The sequence below is a fragment of the Dermacentor silvarum genome, chromosome 3, assembly GCF_013339745.2.
Source record: "Dermacentor silvarum isolate Dsil-2018 chromosome 3, BIME_Dsil_1.4, whole genome shotgun sequence".
Lineage (NCBI taxonomy): Eukaryota > Metazoa > Arthropoda > Arachnida > Ixodida > Ixodidae > Dermacentor > Dermacentor silvarum.
Genome location: NC_051156.1, coordinates 109,130,169 through 109,146,146, shown reverse-complemented (window position 1 = coordinate 109,146,146; position 15,978 = coordinate 109,130,169). Strand labels below are relative to the sequence as shown.

At 46.0% G+C, this 15,978-nt stretch overlaps 22 non-coding genes across 22 annotated transcripts; all 22 read right to left on the bottom strand.

The window, feature by feature from the left end:
* Positions 1-7,372: 7,372 nt before the first annotated feature.
* Positions 7,373-7,445, bottom strand: Trnak-cuu (transfer RNA lysine (anticodon CUU)). Its single transcript has one exon. It is a non-coding gene; the product is annotated as a tRNA-Lys (tRNA).
* Positions 7,446-9,254: 1,809 nt separating this feature from the next.
* Trnak-cuu (transfer RNA lysine (anticodon CUU)) lies at positions 9,255-9,327 on the bottom strand. The gene has a single exon. It is a non-coding gene; the product is annotated as a tRNA-Lys (tRNA).
* Positions 9,328-9,478: 151 nt separating this feature from the next.
* Trnak-cuu (transfer RNA lysine (anticodon CUU)) lies at positions 9,479-9,551 on the bottom strand. Its single transcript has one exon. It is a non-coding gene; the product is annotated as a tRNA-Lys (tRNA).
* A 150-nt stretch (positions 9,552-9,701) lies between these two features.
* On the bottom strand, positions 9,702-9,774 carry Trnak-cuu (transfer RNA lysine (anticodon CUU)). Its single transcript has one exon. It is a non-coding gene; the product is annotated as a tRNA-Lys (tRNA).
* A 151-nt stretch (positions 9,775-9,925) lies between these two features.
* Trnak-cuu (transfer RNA lysine (anticodon CUU)) lies at positions 9,926-9,998 on the bottom strand. The gene has a single exon. It is a non-coding gene; the product is annotated as a tRNA-Lys (tRNA).
* A 152-nt stretch (positions 9,999-10,150) lies between these two features.
* Trnak-cuu (transfer RNA lysine (anticodon CUU)) lies at positions 10,151-10,223 on the bottom strand. The gene has a single exon. It is a non-coding gene; the product is annotated as a tRNA-Lys (tRNA).
* A 154-nt stretch (positions 10,224-10,377) lies between these two features.
* On the bottom strand, positions 10,378-10,450 carry Trnak-cuu (transfer RNA lysine (anticodon CUU)). Its single transcript has one exon. It is a non-coding gene; the product is annotated as a tRNA-Lys (tRNA).
* Positions 10,451-10,603: 153 nt separating this feature from the next.
* Positions 10,604-10,676, bottom strand: Trnak-cuu (transfer RNA lysine (anticodon CUU)). The gene has a single exon. It is a non-coding gene; the product is annotated as a tRNA-Lys (tRNA).
* Positions 10,677-10,828: 152 nt separating this feature from the next.
* Trnak-cuu (transfer RNA lysine (anticodon CUU)) lies at positions 10,829-10,901 on the bottom strand. Its single transcript has one exon. It is a non-coding gene; the product is annotated as a tRNA-Lys (tRNA).
* A 150-nt stretch (positions 10,902-11,051) lies between these two features.
* Positions 11,052-11,124, bottom strand: Trnak-cuu (transfer RNA lysine (anticodon CUU)). The gene has a single exon. It is a non-coding gene; the product is annotated as a tRNA-Lys (tRNA).
* A 151-nt stretch (positions 11,125-11,275) lies between these two features.
* On the bottom strand, positions 11,276-11,348 carry Trnak-cuu (transfer RNA lysine (anticodon CUU)). Its single transcript has one exon. It is a non-coding gene; the product is annotated as a tRNA-Lys (tRNA).
* A 152-nt stretch (positions 11,349-11,500) lies between these two features.
* On the bottom strand, positions 11,501-11,573 carry Trnak-cuu (transfer RNA lysine (anticodon CUU)). The gene has a single exon. It is a non-coding gene; the product is annotated as a tRNA-Lys (tRNA).
* Positions 11,574-11,725: 152 nt separating this feature from the next.
* Trnak-cuu (transfer RNA lysine (anticodon CUU)) lies at positions 11,726-11,798 on the bottom strand. The gene has a single exon. It is a non-coding gene; the product is annotated as a tRNA-Lys (tRNA).
* A 152-nt stretch (positions 11,799-11,950) lies between these two features.
* On the bottom strand, positions 11,951-12,023 carry Trnak-cuu (transfer RNA lysine (anticodon CUU)). The gene has a single exon. It is a non-coding gene; the product is annotated as a tRNA-Lys (tRNA).
* A 150-nt stretch (positions 12,024-12,173) lies between these two features.
* Positions 12,174-12,246, bottom strand: Trnak-cuu (transfer RNA lysine (anticodon CUU)). The gene has a single exon. It is a non-coding gene; the product is annotated as a tRNA-Lys (tRNA).
* Positions 12,247-12,396: 150 nt separating this feature from the next.
* Positions 12,397-12,469, bottom strand: Trnak-cuu (transfer RNA lysine (anticodon CUU)). Its single transcript has one exon. It is a non-coding gene; the product is annotated as a tRNA-Lys (tRNA).
* A 152-nt stretch (positions 12,470-12,621) lies between these two features.
* Trnak-cuu (transfer RNA lysine (anticodon CUU)) lies at positions 12,622-12,693 on the bottom strand. The gene has a single exon. It is a non-coding gene; the product is annotated as a tRNA-Lys (tRNA).
* A 153-nt stretch (positions 12,694-12,846) lies between these two features.
* Positions 12,847-12,919, bottom strand: Trnak-cuu (transfer RNA lysine (anticodon CUU)). The gene has a single exon. It is a non-coding gene; the product is annotated as a tRNA-Lys (tRNA).
* Positions 12,920-14,729: 1,810 nt separating this feature from the next.
* On the bottom strand, positions 14,730-14,802 carry Trnak-cuu (transfer RNA lysine (anticodon CUU)). The gene has a single exon. It is a non-coding gene; the product is annotated as a tRNA-Lys (tRNA).
* Positions 14,803-14,956: 154 nt separating this feature from the next.
* On the bottom strand, positions 14,957-15,028 carry Trnak-cuu (transfer RNA lysine (anticodon CUU)). The gene has a single exon. It is a non-coding gene; the product is annotated as a tRNA-Lys (tRNA).
* Positions 15,029-15,179: 151 nt separating this feature from the next.
* Positions 15,180-15,253, bottom strand: Trnak-cuu (transfer RNA lysine (anticodon CUU)). The gene has a single exon. It is a non-coding gene; the product is annotated as a tRNA-Lys (tRNA).
* Positions 15,254-15,405: 152 nt separating this feature from the next.
* Positions 15,406-15,480, bottom strand: Trnak-cuu (transfer RNA lysine (anticodon CUU)). Its single transcript has one exon. It is a non-coding gene; the product is annotated as a tRNA-Lys (tRNA).
* Between the last annotated feature and the right edge of the window lie 498 nt (positions 15,481-15,978).

Genomic DNA, 15,978 nt, shown 5'->3' with positions numbered 1-15,978 from the left:
AGGTCCGGGTGATTTGCCACTGTTCAAATCATTTATTGCTTTTTCGACTTCGTGTTCTCTTATATTCCCTGATAATGGGTCCTCCGTGTCGTCACTCAATTGCGGCATGCGACTGAGAAAAACCTTTTTGAACTCATCTACATTGGCTTCTTGATATGCAAACAGTGACTGGTAATAGTCTAAAAACGCTCGGCCTATGCTCTTATTATCGTCGACGAGCGTTCCATTCCACGAGATCTTATCGACATGATTACGTCGACCATGATCTTTTTCAAATCCAAGCGCCCTTTTGGTGGGCGTCTCCCCCACTACTAATGCGTTTGCTCTGGCGCGCACAATCGCACCTTGATAGCGTGCTTTGTCCAACTGTTCAATTTTTTCTTTAATGGTTCGCATATCTTCCTTATACGCCCCTGGCTCTTCGCACTCCAGCGCTGTCAGCTGATTAAGTATCTTTCGTAAGTCTCGTTCTTTCATTTCCCTCTCAAACTTTAAGCAGCTCGACCTTTCTATTGCTTTCATTTTTACCTTTTGTTTGAACCATTCCCATTTCTCTGCTATGGTTTCAGTACTTTCATCGCATACTTCCATAACGGCCTCATGTATTGCCTCTAGAAATGGCTCGTCTTTTAGTAGTAAGGCATTCATTTTCCATAGTTCCCAGTTAAAAGATGATTCCTTCCACTTCTTCATACCGATGTGACACTTCACCAAGCAGTGATCTGAGAACGACACAGGTGCGACAGAATAACTGTGACACATTGGAATCATGTCTTGTGACATGTACAAGCGCTCTAACCGCGCATGACTACTGCCTTGAAATCGTGTATACATAATCTCCCGCTCCCCCTCCAGACAGTCACATACATCGTCTAGTTCACTATCACTAATCAACTTAGAAAGTATGTGACTGCTTTTATCTCGAATACCGGCATTATTGGATCGATCCCGAGCCCTCAAAACACAGTAAATCCCCCAACAAAATCATGCACTTATCACGGCTAATGTACTGAAAAAGATTCGAAAAAAATACAGCACGCTCTTCTACAACATTTGGCGCATATATGCACATAACTCTGAATTCGACTCCACCACAAACAAAGTCGCAAACGACCATTCTTCCCGTCTGACATGAAAGTACACTTTCAACCACAAGGTCGGGTAACTTCTTAATAAACAGGACGCATCCAGCTGACGTCCCTACCGCGTGGCTCACCACCGCATAATATCTGGTCGTGAAACGCCTCACCATGCTCCCGGTCTCCTCCTCCCCGTCTACCTTGGTCTCCTGGACAGCTAGAACGTCTATGTCTTGGTCAGTGGCCAACCGTAGGACTTGACTCTGCCTACGCCTAGCCGCCAGCCCTCTAACGTTTAGAGTTGCAATACTGAGTGACGTATTAGGAGCCATGATGAACTAGAGAATGAGGTAGGCCCGGAGCATGGTGCTTACCCCTCACGACCAGCCGTCGGCTAGCCGTCTCCGGGACCACCTGGTTTCTCGTCGTTGTTTGTCTGCTGGGCTTTGTCCCCAGGCTTTCTGTCGGACGGAACTTTCGGCTTTGGTTTGAAGCTCGACCGCCTCCCAAGAGGCGATTTCACCGGCGGCCCATCACTGGAGCTGGTTGCCGCGTTGTCCTTGTCCTCGGCCTCATCACGGGGACGCTTGAAGGTGGCTCCGAGAATAGCAGCCCGGTCACCGTCGATAGCGGCCTCGCCCTGTTGCATCGCTGCATCGTCGTCGTCTCCTTCCTCTTCACTTGCGCCTTCCTTTGCATGGACCGCTTCCGCGTCGACCCTTGCCGGCGCAGTCACTTGCTCCGTAGTTTCATTTCCCTTGGCGTCAACGCCCTCCGGTACCGACCCAGCACCTGTCGCTGGGTGCACAAGGTCTCCGGCTCCCTTAGCAGCGTCTTCGGTCTCGACCACATCCATGACGAGTTCTGCTGCCTCTTGACTCGCGGGTGGGCCAGTCGCGGTAGCGTAGGTCTTGACGCATTCGGTGTCAGTGTGCCCGTAACGTCGGCACCGGGAGCAGCGTGGCACCTTACACTCCCGCCGCACGTGCCCAGTGCCTTGGCAGCGGAGGCACTGCATCGGCCGACCGGGTACCACCACCAAGGCCAACTCTCCGGCAACACGTATCTGGTGAGGAATATCTTCCACTTTCAGGCCGCTCTTCAGCTTTAGAAGAACAGTCCTCGTGGTGGAACATTTGTCTGCCACACCTTGGACACGCCACTTCTCTCGACTCACCTCTTCTACCTTGCCGAAGGCCGCCAATGCAGTCCGGACGTCTTCCTCGGCCACACCGTGCAGCAGCCAGTGAAGTCTAAGCTTCACCTGCTGATCCTGAGGGTCGACGATCACACATCGCCGCCCCTTCACCTGAAGTTCTTTCAAGGCCAGCAGGCGCTTCGTTGCAGCTGCGTCACTGAGGGTCACCGCCCACACATGATTAACTTGGTAGGCCCCAAGGCACACAATTTCCGGCAGCAGGCTCGTAGGCGTTAGGGCATCCCTAAAATCTTCGACCTTGTAAGGCCTCGCTCGTACATCACCATGCAGAAACACGGTGTTATTCACTATTCGTCCTTTTGGCAGTTGAGGCAAAATAAATTGGTATTCCGTTTCTTCGTCGTTGCTGTACCTGTTTCCGCGGCCAAAAGTAGCCGCTGTCACTGCCCTTGAAGAGGCCATGATCCCACGAACCGTCACGCTCGGTGGCCGGAAGCAGAATGACTGAGCTAGCCGGGCTCTGCCGTCGTTGGCTCCTACATAGATTTACATGACCACGTTAGCGGCGCAACAGTAAAACATTTTTTTTCGCGGATCTAAAATACAAAAGAGTTGCTTCAACAAATGCCACCCTTATCAGTGCAAAACAATTATGAAGTAGCAAAAGCATCCACCCAACGTGGGGCTCGAACCCACGACCCTGAGATTAAGAGGCATGGAAGTACTGCAGTGATGCAGCCGCCTCAATCGCCATTCTGCTTTATCGTGCAGGCTTTGATAACTGTTACCACGTGGATCCAGCAAAGCAGCGCAGGAACCAAGCTACCGTCTCCTCGATGTGACGCCGTGTTCCCCCTCGAACTGCCAGCAACACCTTTTGCCTGTTGCGATGAGCCCGCTTCATTCCCTCGCGAGTACCAGCCTGTACTCGCCGTAACCAGGTCTTCCACATCGCCGTATGCATCGCAAGAGGGCTTCTTAAGCAGCTGGCCTCCTCCGCCCCCGCTCAGTGGGCATGGAAGTACTGCAGTGATGCAGCCGCCTCAATCGCCATTCCGCTTTATCGTGCAGGCGGTTCTTCTCCTTCGTTGAAATGTAAAAGATCTAGCAACCGTTGTTTGCTAGTACTTCCATGCCCACAAGTGTTGTTCTCTCTTGGTTGCGAGTGTGTATATGCAACAAAGTTACTGTTTCTCACCGGTGATGTGGAGTTAAACCCTGGGCCGCCAAAGGAGGAGCCAAGCAAAGAGCACAAAGAACTTGTTTCCTTGATAAAATCCCTTCACAAGAATGTTGATGCAAAGCACAATGAAGTTATGTCATCTCTGAACGCTGTCAAAGAAGCGCAGAACTCGCTTGAGGAAAAAAATTTGCGACATTCATAACAGGCTTTCTCTGGTAGAAGACACTATGCGCTTGACTGGAGAAAACGCGTGCTTGGGCGTGTCACCGCAAGTGGCAACTTTAACCGAACGTCTTGACGAGCTTGAAGATCGCTCTCGTCGAGATAATCTAATATTACATGGCATTGAAGACAGTGTTGCCGAAACATGGGCCCAATGTGAAGAAAAGGTGTGTAAAATCCTTAATACAAGGTTGAAGCTTAACCTGGGTACTGATGACGAACGCATATCTCGTGCGCACAGGCTGGGGAAATTCACACCGGGAAAGTGCCGGCCTGTCATAATCAAATTTGCGTCTTCCAAGCTACGCGAGGGCATTCTGGCCGCAAGAGCCAAACTTAGGGCTTGTGACGTGTCGGTTAATGAAGACTTCAGCAAAGCTACAAGAAGTGTGCGTAAAAAGCTTTTTGAATACGGAAAGGCTAGTAAGGAGCAGTTCACGGTACGTTACAACAAATTATATATACAGAAAAAGTGCTTCGTCTACTCGCGAGCAACCGATAGTATTTGTGAACTAGAATCTGACAGTGCCGTAAGTTCAAACAATTTCTCGTCCGCTTCTACGTCTGCAGGTCGTGCCACTTACTTGTCCTAGCACAACAAACGTTTCGCCCTCTGTTCCACGAAGCATATCTTTGCTGCTTTCAAACGTGCGAAGCATAACCAATAAGCGAGACACGTTATCGGCTATCGTTGACTCATGCTCTGCTGACGTTGTGGCGCTTACAGAAACGTGGCTTTCTGCCGAAGTAGCAAGTCGCGAACTATTTGACTGCGATAAAAAATACACCGTCTATCGATGTGATCGTCGCACCGGAAAAGGGGGAGGTGTACTTATAGCAGTAGCCGATAACCTAGCGTCACATATGATACCAGTGAATTCTTCCTTAGAGCTTGTTTGTGCGAACATCCCTTTGCGTCATCAGAGTGCTCTTTTTTGTGTGTGCTACAGGCTGCCCAACGCGACGCCTGATTTTTGTGAATTATTACATGACGCGTTGAACTTCTTAGTTGTACAATTCCCGCATGCTCCTTTGTTTCTGTTAGGAGACTTTAACTTCCCTAAAATTGATTGGTGAGGTACCGGCCCTACAAACACTGAAATGACCGTCGAGAATAAACTATTTGTTAATCTATGTTTAGATTTCAATTTCACTCAACTGGTGACCAAACCAACAAGAGTAGGCCTTACGTCTGCTAACGTGTTGGATTTGATCCTGACCACGACTCCAAACTTAGTGCACTCACTGACTTACTTTCCTGGTCTTAGTGACCATTGCTGCCTTGAATTTACCTTAAACGTCGACATTTCACCCCGGACTACTATTACCAAAACTATAAGAAACTACAAGAAAGGGGACTATGCAGCGATAAATAAGGAACTGGAACAGTTCATCGATAATTATATGCCTGGCTTTTCTCACAGGTCACTCGAGCAGAATGGGAGCCTCTTTAGAGACGAAGTCGCTTCATTGATCGACAGGCACGTACCACTACAAGTTATATCCAAAAAGCAGCGAGCGCCATGGTTTACAACAAACCTAAAAAGGCTTCTTAATAAGAAAAAGCGCCTCTTCCGGTCTGCAAAGCTCGGCAGCAGTGTTTTTCGTTGGCACGCTTATCGCGAAGCTCTTTCCGCATATCGCACTTCTATCAAAAACGCCAGGAGTGACTATCTCAACATTACGCTTCCCTCGCTGTTGTCTACTGACCCATCCAAGTTTTGGAAAAGCGTTAAACCAATGAAAGACACTGTAATAACACTTACTGATTACGATGGGCGTGCACTGCGCAACGAAGAATGCTGTTCCGTTCTTAACAATGTTTTTTCGCAATGTTTTTCTGATTCAAGAGCAATTTCGGTGCCGCAGCTATGCGACCGCGGGTTTTTTCCAATGGATTTTCTCGTGATTGAATTTGAAGGAGTCATTAACTTAATCCGGAAACTTAAGCTGTCGTCTGCCTGCGGCACCGATGAGATAAACGCGAGATTTCTGAAAAACACTGAAGTGTACTCTTCCATAATTTTGTCACACATTTTCATGCAATCTCTTCAGTGCTCCACTTTGCCACCTGATTGGAAGGTGGGGAAGGTGATTCCCGTCTTTAAATCCGGTAACCAACAATCTGCCTTAAACTACCGACCAATTTCGTTAACAAGTATCCCCTGTAAGATGCTTGAACATGTAATCTATTCTAACCTTATAACATTTCTTGAAACCAACTCATTCTTCAGCAGGTTCCAACACGGCTTTCGTAAGCACCACTCGTGCGAAACTCAGCTTCTGTCTTTTACGCATGATGTCATCTTAGCGCTAGATAATAGAATTCCGGTTGATTGTATGTTTTTAGATTTCGCAAAAGCCTTTGATAAAGTGTCGCACGAACTATTACTACTTAAGCTCAGCACGCTAAACATCAACCCCAATATCCTCAAATGGATAGAATGCTTCCTGACTAACCGCACTCAGTACGTAACAGCTAATGATTGTTCCTCACATCCCTGCGCAGTTAAATCTGGCGTCCCACAAGGATCAGTTTTAGGTCCTTTGCACTTTTTAATATATATCAATGACCTTCCGCATAACATCCAGTCATCCATAAAACTGTTTGCAGATGACTGTGTCCTGTACCGTAGAATAACTAACGAAAAAGATAACTACCTTCTTCAAGCCGACCTTAATCGCCTCTCTGACTGGTGTAGTACATGCCTTATGACTCTTAACGTAAATAAATGTAAAAGTATGGCAATATCGCGTCTTTCTAACACTTCTGAACCTTTTACCTACACCTTGAATGGAACTAAATTGGAGCAGGTTAGTACTTACAAGTACCTTGGTGTTTACATATCCAATGATTTATCATGGCACTCTCACATTAACTACATTACTAACAATGCTTGTCGTACTCTTGGTTACCTTCGCCGAAACTTTCGCCAAGCACCAGCACACCTTAAACTACAGCTATATCAAACATTAATCCGTCCAAAGCTCGAGTACGCTTCAGCCGTATGGGATCCCGCTCAATCAACGCTAGTTGACACCTTAGAATCGGTCCAGAACCGTTCAGCTCGATTTATACTCAATAATTATGCTCGTACTGCCAGTGTCACCTTGATGAAATCCACTCTTCAACTTCCAGACCTGGTAATGAGAAGACGGATTTCCCGTCTCCTGCTTTTTCATAAAATTTTTTTTCATAATCAAGTACTTCGACAGGAATTCATCTCAGAACCTGCCTACTTTTCATCACGTGTTGACCACCCAAATAAAGTAGCCGTTCCTTTGTGCCGCACTAATCTTTTTTTACATTCTTTTCTTCCGAAGACAAGTAGAGAGTGGAATCACCTTCCTCCCTCCATCGCTGCCACTGTGGACCAAGCATTGTTCAAGTCTGCAGTTACCGAACACTTACTGGTGTAACTGCAAACTTATGTTGTTTTCCTGTGAATTCCTTTTATTGTTTTTTTTTAATTTTCATTGCACCCACCCCCTCTGTAACGCCCTCTGGGTCTTGAGGGTATACTAATAAATAAAATAAAAAAGAGTCTCATGCTCTACCGACTGAGCTAGCCGGGCTCTGCCTTCGTTCGCTCCTACAGATATTTACATGACCACGTTAGCGGCGCAACAGTAAAACATTTTTTTTTCGCGGATCTAAAATACAAAAGAATTGCTTCAATAAAAGCCACTCTTATCAGTGCAAAACAATTATGAAGTAGCAAAAGCATCCGCCCAACGTGGGGCTCGAACCCACGACCCTGAGATTAAGAGTCTCATGCTCTACCGACTGAGCTAGCCGGGCTTTTTTTTTCTTATTGCCTGCTTTGACACCAAATGAACACACATATACATATATATACAAACAAATCACTCACACTAAAAATACATGGTCATATTAAAAATGCTTAAAGTTTACGAGTTCATCTAGAATAGCCACCCACTCAGGAGGGTCGGCTTGCGCACGATACTGTGCTCTTAGATTTGCAATGCTTGCAATAAAATTTTCCCGCACCGAACAAACTTTCACATCGACATGGCGTACTGCCATCCTTGTTTTCCATAAGCTGTGGAGGCTCAGGAGCATGAACATATCGCAAGGTGTTCCATCACTATTATCTGTGGGCAGAAACCGTATACCAATTGGTGTAATTGGAAGTTCCTTTTTAAGTGTTCTCTGTAAAATGTCCCAATGGAAGACAGCGTCCCAACAATCTATGAATGTGTGATCGATAGTCTCCGGTTTTTACAGAGTGAGCAGTCAACGCTCCATGGCACGTAAATACCTTTTTCGTGTAACCACGTTTTAACTGGCAAACAATTGGTATGTAGCTTAAAGAAGAAAGATTTTACTGTGGAATTAACGGGCATCCTTCTCACACGCTTCAAAACGTCATTTCCTGGACCTCCACAGTTAACAGCTCTGTATATTGGTGTAGGCAACATTACATCGATTAAGTCTTTGTACAGTTTCCTCTTTGTAATGTTAGACAAATATTCCAAAGAAAACCGTGCACGTAATAACCGAAACGACATAATCACCTCACGCATATACCCAGTCACACCTTGCCCACTGTATTCACTGCACGTTATGACGAATTCTGGTAGGGCACTTGCCAGTCGAACCTGTATCACCGTGCGTAAGAACTCGTCACTTTGCTCTCGTAAAAAAAAGAAACGCGACACAAGCTGCCTGATATACAGGTGAGCAAGCCCCAGTCCGCCACTGCGGACTGACCGAAATAAATTGGTGCGACTGACGCGTTCAAAAGTTGAACCCCATATAAACACAGCGAAAACCCTATGAATCTTTTGCACACACATCCTAGTCATGTACATAATTTGCAAAACATACCATACTCTGGCAACTAAAAACAAATTACATGCACTGGCACATCCGAACATTGACAGGCCTCGGCCAGTCCAGCTGCTTGTTTTTTCCCTCATCTTGTCAGTTTCTTCAAGCCAATAATCTTTAGTATCTCTGTAGTGCTGTAGCGGCACTCCCAGGTACTTCACAGGTGTAGTCGTCCACCGTGTCGAAGCGAAGTGTTCTGGCGTTACGTCCCAGTTGCCGTGCCATATACCAACGCTTTTATCCCAGTTGATCTCCGATCCTGATTGCTTGCAGTATGCCTTTGTGACTCGAACAACTTCCTGGACGCTTTTTTGGCCATCACAAAAAACAGCGATATCGTCCGCGTAGGCCAGCACCTTCACTTCAGTCATCTGTAGTCTAAACCCTCTAATATTTTCGTTACTGATTACAGCCAAACAGAAAGGCTCAAGGTATAATGCAAAAAGTAAAGGGCTTAGTGGACACCCTTGCCGAACACTAGATTTGACAGGTATTCTTTGACTAAGGCTTTTGTTAATTATAACCTGTGTAGTACAGTCCTGATATGCCATTTTAACTCCCTGCATAATAACATCACCTACGTTTACATGGTGAGCTAGCCGGGCTCTGCCTTCGTTCGCTCCTACACAGATTTACATGACCACGTTAGCGGCGCAACAGCGAAACATTTTTTTTCGCGGATCTAAAATACAAAAGAATTGCTTCAATAAATGCCACCCTTATCAGTGCAAACAATTATGAAGTAGCAAAAGCATCCGCCCAACGTGGGGCTCGAACCCACGACCCTGAGATTAAGAGTCTCATGCTCTACCGACTGAGCTAGCCGGGCTCTGCCTTCGTTCGCTCCTACACAGATTTACATGACCACGTTAGCGGCGCAACAGTAAAACATTTTTTTCGCGGATCTAAAATACAAAATAATTGCTTCAATAAATGCCACCCTTATCAGTGCAAAACAATTATGAAGTAGCAAAAGCATCCGCCCAACCTGGGGCTCGAACCCACGACCCTGAGATTAAGAGTCTCATGCTCTACCGACTGAGCTAGCCGGGCTCTGCCTTCGTTCGCTCCTACACAGATTTACATGACCACGTTAGCGGCGCAACAGTAAACTTTTTTTTCGCGGATCTAAAATACAAAAGAATTGCTTCAACAAATGTCACCCTTATCAGTGCAAAACAATTATGAAGTAGCAAAAGCATCCGCCCAACGTGGGGCTCGAACCCACGACCCTGAGATTAAGAGTCTCATGCTCTACCGACTGAGCTAGCCGGGCTCTGCCTTCGTTCGCTCCTACACAGATTTACATGACCACGTTAGCGGCGCAACAGTAAAACATTTTTTTCGCGGATCTAAAATACAAAATAATTGCTTCAATAAATGCCACCCTTATCAGTGCAAAACAATTATGAAGTAGCAAAAGCATCCGCCCAACCTGGGGCTCGAACCCACGACCCTGAGATTAAGAGTCTCATGCTCTACCGACTGAGCTAGCCGGGCTCTGCCTTCGTTCGCTCCTACACAGATTTACATGACCACGTTAGCGGCGCAACAGCGAAACATTTTTTTTCGCGGATCTAAAATACAAAAGAATTGCTTCAATAAATGCCACCCTTATCAGTGCAAAACAATTATGAAGTAGCAAAAGCATCCGCCCAACGTGGGGCTCGAACCCACGACCCTGAGATTAAGAGTCTCATGCTCTACCGACTGAGTTAGCCGGGCTCTGCCTTCGTTCGCTCCTACACAGATTTACATGACCACGTTAGCGGCGCAACAGTAAAACATTTTTTTTTTCGCGGATCTAAAATACAAAAGAATTGCTTCAATAAATGCCACCCTTATCAGTGCAAAACAATTATGAAGTAGCAAAAGCATCCGCCCAACGTGGGGCTCGAACCCACGACCCTGAGATTAAGAGTCTCATGCTCTACCGACTGAGCTAGCCGGGCTCTGCCTTCGTTCGCTCCTACACAGATTTACATGACCACGTTAGCGGCGCAACAGTAAAACATTTTTTTTCGCGGATCTAAAATACAAAAGAATTGCTTCAATAAATGCCACCCTTATCAGTGCAAAACAATTATGAAGTAGCAAAAAGCATCCGCCCAACGTGGGGCTCGAACCCACGACCCTGAGATTAAGAGTCTCATGCTCTACCGACTGAGCTAGCCGGGCTCTGCCTTCGTTCGCTCCTACACAGATTTACATGACCACGTTAGCGGCGCAACAGTAAAACATTTTTTTTCGCGGATCTAAAATACAAAAGAATTGCTTCAATAAAAGCCACTCTTATCAGTGCAAAACAATTATGAAGTAGCAAAAGCATCCGCCCAACGTGGGGCTCGAACCCACGACCCTGAGATTAAGAGTCTCATGCTCTACCGACTGAGCTAGCCGGGCTCTGCCTTCGTTCGCTCCTACACAGATGTACATGACCACGTTAGCGGCGCAACAGTAAACTTTTTTTTCGCGGATCTAAAATACAAAAGAATTGCTTCAACAAATGTCACCCTTATCAGTGCAAAACAATTATGAAGTAGCAAAAGCATCCGCCCAACGTGGGGCTCGAACCCACGACCCTGAGATTAAGAGTCTCATGCTCTACCGACTGAGCTAGCCGGGCTCTGCCTTCGTTCGCTCCTACACAGATTTACATGACCACGTTAGCGGCGCAACAGTAAAACATTTTTTTCGCGGATCTAAAATACAAAATAATTGCTTCAATAAATGCCACCCTTATCAGTGCAAAACAATTATGAAGTAGCAAAAGCATCCGCCCAACCTGGGGCTCGAACCCACGACCCTGAGATTAAGAGTCTCATGCTCTACCGACTGAGCTAGCCGGGCTCTGCCTTCGTTCGCTCCTACACAGATTTACATGACCACGTTAGCGGCGCAACAGCGAAACATTTTTTTTCGCGGATCTAAAATACAAAAGAATTGCTTCAATAAATGCCACCCTTATCAGTGCAAAACAATTATGAAGTAGCAAAAGCATCCGCCCAACGTGGGGCTCGAACCCACGACCCTGAGATTAAGAGTCTCATGCTCTACCGACTGAGTTAGCCGGGCTCTGCCTTCGTTCGCTCCTACACAGATTTACATGACCACGTTAGCGGCGCAACAGTAAAACATTTTTTTTTCGCGATCTAAAATACAAAAGAATTGCTTCAATAAAAGCCACTCTTATCAGTGCAAAACAATTATGAAGTAGCAAAAGCATCCGCCCAACGTGGGGCTCGAACCCACGACCCTGAGATTAAGAGTCTCATGCTCTACCGACTGAGCTAGCCGGGCTCTGCCTTCGTTCGCTCCTACACAGATTTACATGACCACGTTAGCGGCGCAACAGTAAAACATTTTTTTTCGCGGATCTAAAATACAAAAGAATTGCTTCAATAAATGCCACCCTTATCAGTGCAAAACAATTATGAAGTAGCAAAAGCATCCGCCCAACGTGGGGCTCGAACCCACGACCCTGAGATTAAGAGTCTCACGCTCTACCGACTGAGCTAGCCGGGCTCTGCCTTCGTTCGCTCCTACACAGATGTACATGACCACGTTAGCGGCGCAACAGTAAACTTTTTTTTCGCGGATCTAAAATACAAAAGAATTGCTTCAACAAATGTCACCCTTATCAGCGCAAAACAATTATGAAGTAGCAAAAGCATCCGCCCAACGTGGGGCTCGAACCCACGACCCTGAGATTAAGAGTCTCATGCTCTACCGACTGAGCTAGCCGGGCTCTGCCTTCGTTCGCTCCTACACAGATTTACATGACCACGTTAGCGGCGCAACAGTAAAACATTTTTTTCGCGGATCTAAAATACAAAATAATTGCTTCAATAAATGCACCCTTATCAGTGCAAAACAATTATGAAGTAGCAAAAGCATCCGCCCAACGTGGGGCTCGAACCCACGACCCTGAGATTAAGAGTCTCATGCTCTACCGACTGAGCTAGCCGGGCTCTGCCTTCGTTCGCTCCTACACAGATTTACATGACCACGTTAGCGGCGCAACAGCGAAACATTTTTTTTCGCGGATCTAAAATACAAAAGAATTGCTTCAATAAATGCCACCCTTATCAGTGCAAAACAATTATGAAGTAGCAAAAGCATCCGCCCAACGTGGGGCTCGAACCCACGACCTGAGATTAAGAGTCTCATGCTCTACCGACTGAGTTAGCCGGGCTCTGCCTTCGTTCGCTCCTACACAGATTTACATGACCACGTTAGCGGCGCAACAGTAAAACATTTTTTTTTCGCGGATCTAAAATACAAAAGAATTGCTTCAATAAAAGCCACTCTTATCAGTGCAAAACAATTATGAAGTAGCAAAAGCATCCGCCCAACGTGGGGCTCGAACCCACAACCCTGAGATTAAGAGTCTCATGCTCTACCGACTGAGCTAGCCGGGCTTTTTTTTCTTTATTGCCTGCTTTGACACCAAATGAACACACATATACATATATATACAAACAATCACTCACACTAAAAATACATGGTCATATTAAAAATGCTTAAAGTTTACGAGTTCATCTATAATAGCCACCCACTCAGGAGGGTCGGCTTGCGCACGATACTGTGCTCTTAGATTTGCAATGCTTGCAATAAAATTTTCCCGCACCGAACAAACTTTCACATCGACATGGCGTACTGCCATCCTTGTTTTCCATAAGCTGTGGAGGCTCAGGAGCATGAACATATCGCAAGGTGTTCCATCACTATTATCTGTGGGCAGAAACCGTATACCAATTGGTGTAATTGGAAGTTCATTTTAAGTGTTCTCTGTAAAATGTCCCAATGGAAGACAGCGTCCCAACAATCTATGAATGTGTGATCGATAGTCCTCCGGTTTTTTACAGAGTGAGCAGTCAACGCTCCATGGCACGTAAATACCTTTTTCGTGTAACCACGTTTTAACTGGCAAACAATTGGTATGTAGCTTAAGAAGAAAGATTTTACTGTGGAATTAACGGGCATCCTTCTCACACGCTTCAAACGTCATTTCCTGGACCTCCACAGTTAACAGCTCTGTATATTGGTGTAGGCAACATTACATCGATTAAGTCTTTGTACAGTTTCCTCTTTGTAATGTTAGACAAATATTCCAAAGAAAACCGTGCACGTAATAACCGAAACGACATAATCACCTCACGCATATACCCAGTCACACCTTGCCCACTGTATTCACTGCACGTTATGACGAATTCTGGTAGGGCACTTGCCAGTCGAACCTGTATCACCGTGCGTAAGAACTCGTCACTTTGCTCTCGTAAAAAAAAGAAACGCGACACAAGCTGCCTGATATACAGGTGAGCAAGCCCCAGTCCGCCACTGCGGACTGACCGAAATAAATTGGTGCGACTGACGCGTTCAAAAGTTGAACCCCATATAAAACACAGCGAAAATCCTATGAATCTTTTGCACACACATCCTAGTCTGTACATAATTTGCAAAACATACCATACTCTGGCAACTAACAACAAATTACATGCACTGGCACGTCCGAACATTGACAGGCCTCGGCAAGTCCAGCTGCTTGTTTTTTTCCCTCATCTGTCAGTTTCTTCAAGCCAATAATCTTTAGTATCTCTGTAGTGCTGTAGCGGCACTCCCAGGTACTTCACAGGTGTAGTCGTCCACCGTGTCGAAGCGAAGTGTTCTGGCGTTACGTCCCAGTTGCCGTGCCATATACCAACGCTTTTATCCCAGTTGATCTCCGATCCTGATTGCTTGCAGTATGCCTTTGTGACTCGAACACTTCCTGGACGCTTTTTTTGGCCATCACAAAAAACAGCGATATCGTCCGCGTAGGCCAGCACCTTCACTTCAGTCATCTGTAGTCTAAACCCTCTAATATTTTTCGTTACTGATTACAGCCAAACAGAAAGGCTCAAGGTATAATGCAAAAAGTAAAGGGCTTAGTGGACACCCTTGCCGAACACTTGATTTGACAGGTATTCTTTGACTAAGGCGTTTGTTAATTATAACCTGTGTAGTACAGTCCTGATATGCCATTTTAAACTCCCTGCATAATAACATCACCTACGTTTACTGGTGAGCTAGCCGGGCTCTGCCTTCGTCGCTCCTACACAGATTTACATGACCACGTTAGCGGCGCAACAGCGAAACATTTTTTTTTTCGCGGATCTAAAGTACAAAAGAATTGCTTCAATAAATGCCACCCTTATCAGTGCAAAACAATTATGAAGTAGCAAAAGCCTCCGCCCAACGTGGGGCTCGAACCCACGACCCTGAGATTAAGAGTCTCATGCTCTACCGACTGAGCTAGCCGGGCTCTGCCTTCGTTCGCTCCTACACAGATTTACATGACCACGTTAGCGGCGCAACAGTAAAAACATTTTTTTTCGCGGATCTAAAATACAAAAGAATTGCTTCAATAAATGCCACCCTTATCAGTGCAAAACAATTATGAAGTAAGCAAAAGCATCCGCCCAAGTGGGGCTCGAACCCACGACCCTGAGATTAAGAGTCTCATGCTCTACCGACTGAGCTAGCCGGGCTCTGCCTTCGTTCGCTCCTACACAGATGTACATGACCACGTTAGCGGCGCAACAGTAAACTTTTTTTTCGCGGATCTAAAAATACAAAAGAATTGCTTCAACAAATGTCACCCTTATCAGTGCAAAACAATTATGAAGTAGCAAAAGCATCCGCCCAACGTGGGGCTCGAACCCACGACCCTGAGATTAAGAGTCTCATGCTCTAACCGACTGAGCTAGCCGGGCTCTGCCTTCGTTCGCTCCTACACAGATTTACATGACCACGTTAGCGGCGCAACAGTAAAACATTTTTTTCGCGGATGCTAAATACAAAATAATTGCTTCAAATAAATGCCACCCTTATCAGTGCAAAACAATTATGAAGTAGCAAAAGCATCCGCCCAACGTGGGGCTCGAAACCCACGACCCTGAGATTAAGAGTCTCATGCTCTAACCGACTGAGCTAGCCGGGCTCTGCCTTCGTTCGCTCCTACACAGATTTACATGACCACGTTAGCGGCGCAACAGCGAAACATTTTTTTCCGCGGATCTTAAAATACAAAAGAATGCTTCAATAAATGCCACCCTTATCAGTGCAAAACAATTATGAAGTAGCAAAAGCATCCGCCCAACGTGGGGCTCGAACCCACGACCCTGAGATTAAGAGTCTCATGCTCTACCGACTGAGTTAGCCGGCTCTGCCTTCGTTCGCTCCTACACAGATTTACATGACCACGTTAGCGGCGCAACAGTAAAACATTTTTTTTCGCGGATCTAAAATACAAAGGAATTGCTTGAATAAATACCACCCTTATCAGTGCAAAACAATTATGAAGTAGCAAAAGCATCCGCCCAACGTGGGGCTCGAACCCACGACCCTGAGATTAAGAGTCTCATGCTCTACCGACTGAGCTAGCCTTTTGGCTTTTTTTAATTGCCTTTTGCAAAATAAAACAGATTGCTCGACACTT